Source organism: Labrus bergylta, chromosome 23 (assembly GCF_963930695.1).
Source record: "Labrus bergylta chromosome 23, fLabBer1.1, whole genome shotgun sequence".
Lineage (NCBI taxonomy): Eukaryota > Metazoa > Chordata > Actinopteri > Labriformes > Labridae > Labrus > Labrus bergylta.
In genome coordinates this window covers 9078455-9085340 of record NC_089217.1, presented here as the reverse complement: position 1 = coordinate 9085340, position 6886 = coordinate 9078455, and the positions used below count along the sequence as shown (strand labels likewise).

General features: G+C 42.8%; 1 pseudogene; it reads right to left on the bottom strand.

Annotated features, from left to right (window-relative positions):
• Window positions 1-462: 462 nt before the first annotated feature.
• Window positions 463-6641, bottom strand: LOC109997745 (F-actin-monooxygenase mical2b-like; annotated as a pseudogene).
• Between the last annotated feature and the right edge of the window lie 245 nt (window positions 6642-6886).

The following is a 6886-nucleotide window of genomic DNA, read 5'->3' as shown; positions in this document are numbered from 1 at the left end:
CAATGAATGGACTCACTGTTCATGACCCTTTTTTTATAGGTCAGGTTTTTGTGTATGCACCTTACAGCGTGGAGATGGCGAGCTAAAACTTATGAGATCTACCCTGCCTACAAGTTGGTAGGATCTATAAAGACATTCGAACACGGATCGAAAGACAATGACTTTTTTTGGGGGGAGGGATTTTTCATTTACTCAGAAAATAAAAAATAGAATCCATCCATGTCGAGTGAACATTTCCATCCAGCTGTCATGGGTTGAGAGGCAGAGATATACCCTCGTATTACATATTTGTATTCCAGAATATAGATTTTCTTGGTTTTCTAACTAAAAACAAGTCTTTTATTGGCTTAAAGATATAAAGTAAACATATTGTATGGCATAAATAGTACAGTGCAAGTCCAGCCCTAAAACATTTTGTTCTTTAATAAACTGATGCTCAGCAGGAGGGCTGCTCTTTGCACTGTAAGGATGTTAGTGCAGTTCATGATCAGGGTTATGTATAACTTCCTCATGCTCCTCTCCATCTCCAGTACTAGTCTCCACAGACAGATCCACGTCCGTGAGGTTGGCACTGGAGATTGTCGGCACAGGGGCAGTGGTCACTCGGACCTTCCGGGTCCCAGGCCAGCATGTCCATCAGCAGGTTGGGGTTGCTCAGACAGGGTTCCCCTTTCTGTGGTTTGGGATTACACACTGGAAACAAAAGCTCTCTTTGGAAGGCACAGCAGAGGTCAGGCCTGCAGTCACTTTGACCCTGACAGTTCCCTCTGTTCCTTGGGTAGCATTGACTGTACACTGACCCCACACACACACATCTGCTCCGAGCAACACTCCTCATCTGTAGTGCAGGGCATATCTGTTGGTATGCAGGGGAGGCACTTGGAGTCCTTTATCTCATACAGGCAGTATTTCAGATCACCACAGTCCTCGTCCACCATGCATTCGTGATCCACTGAGTTCCACTGGCCAGACAGCTCCATGTGAGTGTGTGAAAGATGACTCTCTCCTGTTTCATTATTAGTTTCCTTATCAACTCTATCGAGCACCTGAACCACTCCGTCTCCATCCTTTGTGGTCCTGCTTGTCTCATTGTAGAAGTTAGGAATCAGATCCAGCGATGTTAGAGAGGATTTTGCACTCTCAGTAGTTATCATTCTCCTTCTGAATCTCCCCGTGTTAGTGCTGGTTTGACGCTGGGCATAGTGCATCTTGCAGTAGAACTTCCCCTCCTGTGAATCAAAGGTGTGCCCTCCAAGCCGGAGGGTGCAGTTGCAGACATCACAACGGAAACACTCTCTGTGAAAGAAGTAACCCTCAGCGCTCAGCCTCTCCATCACGTACACCCGCTTGGTGCAGAAGTGGCAAATGTCACCTGCCACCGAGGCCGGGAGGGAAATCCTTACGCACCACGCACTTGTTGCTCGTCTTTCCTGTCGCGTTCTCCTCAAACTTAGCCAGCAGCTGAGTTGCCATGGAGCGGACCTTCTCACGCAACTCTCTACCCTTACCAGCAGGTGGGGCACTGTGACAAGACAGCTCTGTGAGGTAGTGGTTGCCCTTCCGCCGTCTCTTGTGACCTGAATCTTCCTCCAGCTTCTTGTCGTCCCTGAGTATCCTCTTCCTGGGCTGAGCCTGCTTCTTATTTGATTTAGCTGGATATTCCTCGCTGTTCTCATCTGGTTGCCTTGAACCGTTGTTGTTTCCTGTGGTGTTCCTGAAAGTCTCGTAGAACTTGGAGCGGTAGAGAACCATCAGCAGCTTGTCTGGTTTGGCCTCTGCAGCCATCTCCTTTCCCCTCGTCACTGGCTGGATGCCAAACTCCTGCTCGGCCACGTCAAATGCCAGCTGGTTGTTCTCGGCCATGTCTTTCTCGTTCAGAGAGTCAAAGTCAATGAGGTCTGGCCTCTGGCGGTCTATGAGAGCACAGAGGGCCAGGCCGTTCTTCCAGGAGGATGTGAGGTTGGTGACGTTGACCCCCCCTGTAGTCTTGAGTCTGCTTCTGACACCAGGTCAGCAGCCGGCCAGGACGCACATCAGAGTCTCTTCTGGATAAGTTCACAGATCTACGTCGAGATCCTCCTACTTCCAGCTGACACAAGGACTCCTGGCCATCAATGAACAGAGACACACCTGATGTGGGCGTACACAGCTGGAGTTGAGGTTGGGGTGGCGGGTGCCAGGATCAATAGAGTACTGTTCAAAGTTTTTACTGATGTTCTCCGTGGTGGTCTGAAGCAGCAGCCGGTAGAGACTCTCCCTCTCAGCCAGTGTCTCCAGAGGACTCTTGCCTTGTGTCCAGCCCTTCACCATCCAGGCAGTGTCAAAGGCAGCGAGAAAGCCCCGAGCACAACCAGTACCCACCGATGGCGAGCTAAAACCTACGAGATCTACCCTGCCTACAAGTTGGTAGGATCTATAAAGACATTCGAACACGGATCGAAAGACAATGACTTTTTTTGGGGTTTTTGATGGACCCAAGAAGCGTTTTTGATTAAGAGGATATTTATGTTGGTTCTTTGAACTTATATTATTTGAACTGTTATATTGGATGTATTTTTTTATGTGAAATACAATAATTATTATTTAAATTTACCTGTGTTTGGATTTTGTTGGTATTCACATTTGAGCTCCAAGAGACCTACCCTATTTCTTCCTAATTTAAATTTGACTTAAATGCACAATTAGCCCACATGCTACATATAGCCACCATTGTCTTGTTTGGAGTAGGTCAAAGTCGGATTTGAACATAGGCTGTAGCCACAAATCAGCAAGCATCAAACTTTTACCCACTGACTTCCACCGTGTTAGGTCATATAGACAGAGGGAGGAAGTCTCCATGGCAACTGCGGCTGCTGTCATCTTCAATTCCATGACCTTTTACATGCTGCAGATCAATAATAGCAAGGTATAGTCTCCTAGGCAAACAGGGGAATAGGAAATGGGCTGACAGGAGTAATTGTTGACATTTCTTAGGCATATATCTTATGCAGAAAGTCAAGCACTCAGCTTCAGAATACAGTGGAGACTTGTGTAAAGCACTTCCAGCCAATCTATTCCTTTTTGTCTTCTACAAAATCAAGCTGGACCAGATTGCAAACTTTTTTTTGCTCCAGACATTTTTGGTGATGTACATTTTTTGTTTGTGGTGTAATCAAGTGACAAATCTGTTATCTGCTGTTGGTTCTGGTGCTCCATCTTCCACTTTGCTCTCAGGACTAACTTCATTTTCAGGCCACAATCGGTATTGAAATGACATGGAGATTAAAAACAGCTATACTTTCCCCTCTTCGTTACACAAATGGGCTTCTGCTTATTGAAACTCTTCTCACGGGCTATCTTAGAGCGAGCAAGGCAAACCCTTGGCAGAAGAGTACGGTTGCCTTGGTGAGGCGCCGTTTGAAGTCGTGGACTCCAAATTAGTTTTTTCTTCTGCTGTCGAGCTGTTTCAAGATGCTTTTTCAAGCTCTCCATGAATGATGTTTTTTTTCAATGCTTATGATGGGCAGAAAGGACAAAAAACAAAAGAGAGAGAGAGATGGAAATGTAAGGAGGGATGAGTGGGAACAGCAAGGTACAAAGACTGATAGGTCAAAATGAAACTGGCTTTGAGGTTATAGAAAAAAAACGGTAACACTTTATTTTGATAGTCCGTCTGTTGACACTCAACAAGCTATCAGCAGATATTCAACATAGCCTTTTCAACAGACAAGTAACATACATTCAACTAACTATTAGTAGACTATAAGGTGCATTCAAGTCGTTACAACATTTTACAAAAAAAGAGTCTATCGACTCTCTTATAATTTTGAAAAGGTTATTGATAGACTTTCAACTAACTATCTGTAGATTGTCAACTTCTTGTAAGTTGACACTCAACTACTCTGAATCAATCTGTCAGTTGAAAGTCAACAGTATCCCTCATCAAATGACTGACTGTTGATACTCTGTTGGTTGTCAACTACAGATTAGATTAATTGACTATCAATAGATAAGATACTAATTTGTAGTTGACTATTTGTTGATTGTCAACATATATAAAGATGACTATCAACAGACTATTAGTAGACATTAGTAACTAAGCATTTGTAGACCTGTGTTGGGACTATCCAATTAAAGTGAAAACAGTTGAGAACGCCGACACGCCGATGTCGCCTCACAACATCTGCGATGGTTGACACTGAAAAAACAAAAACAAATTACAACTGTAAAACATACATTTGAAAAAAGGTTATTGCTCCCTAAAGATTGTTGTGGTGTATATTAGTTGCAGGGTAATGGCCCAAAGTTCAACTTTGGTACACTTTGAAGGGATGGAATGGCAGCTTTAACCAATAGCAACAATGTGTGGGTGTAAACTCCACTGTAGGTGTGTGGTTTGTCTCTATTTGACATGATGTTTGGGATGAATTTGATTGGATCTTTTTTTATTGGTCAAAACAAGTAAACGCTGATGAGTCATCAGATAATTTAATATGTTTTGCAGGAAGAGAGAATGTAGATTTGGGCCCTTTCCTAAAAGCCACAGTTCAGTATGGAGTGCAGACTTTTCAGTAAGGGGTGTCAGTAGACTGGTTTTGTGCACTATGGTTCGGATGCTTCCTTTCAGGAAATGAATTGTATTTAAACACCCACCATGCTGTGCAAAACTAAACGTAAAACATCATTTCACGTGCGCCTCCAAAATAAAACAAACGGAGGATGGATTCGGCCGGTTCTGGTGCCGAGCCTTTCAAATGTTAAGATGTTAAATTGTTTTCCTGCAATGTGAAGTTTTGTATTATTTACTGAGCCATCGTGCAAATCACATCTGAGTTGGAGTGTCGATAACATGAGGCGGGCTAACGACGCCACTTCCAAACTGAATGACTCAAACGAAGTGCGTGCCTACTGAATAGTAGGTACTAAACAGTATACAGCACAGAGAGAAGGAGCTGTCTACAGTCAGATCCCATATTTTGGAAACTGGGTACAAATGACCATATATTACATTTGGATATGAATTTTAAAGGAGAGAGACACAAAGACAGAGATCTTCCTCTGTCAATAGACACGTACGAATGTCAGTGCGAGCCAATAAAAAATACATCGGTACCTCGATCTCCTTTGCCCTTTGACCTCTTCGCCTTTTGGCTTGATTTTTTGCTTCTGTTCTTGTTTTTCTTTTCATACTTCTTCCTTTTCTTCTTTTTCTCTTCAGAGGAGGTAGAGCTTGAGTGCAAATCACTGCTGGAGTCACTGTTAGAGCTGTCAGTGCTGGAGTTGGTGCTGGATTCAGTGCTGGTGATGGCCTCATATCCAGTGTCAGTTCCTATCTGTGAAAAACAGAAGAAGAATTTTTTATGGTCTGTGCTACAAATTGCCAACTTCTGACGTGGTGGGCACTGCGCCGCTGTCAAGCCCATTCATTGTGTATTGTGTGTCTCCTCGCCGCCGAGTTGAGCGGCTGCGCAGAAGTTAAAACATTTTCTACTTGAGCGCAGCGCTCCCTGACGTCACCTCTGATCACAGATCACAGATCACAATAAATGGTGTCTTCACTTTACTGAGCTCTAGTTTAAAGACCGACCGGGACATCGGGTAGAGAGCTCTAGTTTGGAAAGATATTTCCAACAGTTTGGGCGTACCACGTTTTGTTTAAAACAGTAGTGTGTCCTGCTCGTGAAGCGGTCGTCTTAGCGCTGCAGCTCCTGGACGAACTAAAACTATCCCATATCCTGACATGATGATTTCATGAACATGATTTCATTTCGCTTTACATACCATGTAAAGCTCTGCTACATCTTTACGAACCTGGCTCTGCTGCAGACTTCTCCTGCAGTAGCTGCTGAAGTGATTTGTTTTCTGCCTCCAGTTCAGCAACATGGGACTGCAGCATCGCAGCCTTTTCTTTCCAGATATTCTGATCTTTTCCAGGCTTGAGACTTTCCATGTTACCGGCTGCAAAATATAATGTGACAGATAAAATATTCATGTGGGTAGAGTAGACGGGTCAAAGCTTTGAGGCAGAGCTTACAGGTTTTTTATTGCAGTGAACAATTTAATCAACAAAACTTAGAGTGGTTATTACTCAACTGGACACACTCACTCTCATAGAAGCAATGAAAATCTGTTTATAAAGCAACTTCATTATTCTGCATCTGCCAGGTTATAAATCTCAGAGAGAGAGAGTTATTCTCAATATTTTTACTTTGAATCTAATTCTGGTAAAATGTCAGTTTGATTAGGTTATTTATGCTACCACTCGATGCATCAAAAAACGTGTTTTACTACAAAGGTATGAAATAGATATGTTAGCCACCCTTGTGATTGTTTTATTTATTTTGCCCACCCTGACCTGCGTCTATTATATGCATGAATAAAATGAACATTTCTTGATAACTTAAGATTGAAATCAAGTAACTTAACAGACTTTAAACCTCAACCTTGGTTTGTATTGCCAGCTTTGCCAGGGTGTTACCACACCCGTAGCGTTGGAGCCATGGATACATTTAAGTATATTTGAAGTTACTATTTTATTGAATTTTTTGCTGTTTTGGGTTATTGATTATTATGTCATTTATTGTGGGTAGAGATATTGTTTTGATTTAACTCACCTGTTCACCTTTTGTTCTCAGAAGACACAGGGTGAGCTGGGCTGCCATATTTTTTGCTGATCGCTATTGTTTTTGGCTAACTGTGATTACTCTGATTATGAGTTAATGCATGTTGACATTTTTTCCATAATTAAAAAAAAATCAAACTTGTTTTTTTTTTGTAAGCGCGTCAGACAAGGTAATAGGCCCAACCTCAGCCTCTCATTGGCTTCATTCTTCCAGAAAGGCGCCACATGTAGTTTGGTTCATTTTGTCAGAAATATGTGCTGACAGGCATACATATATTACTATGG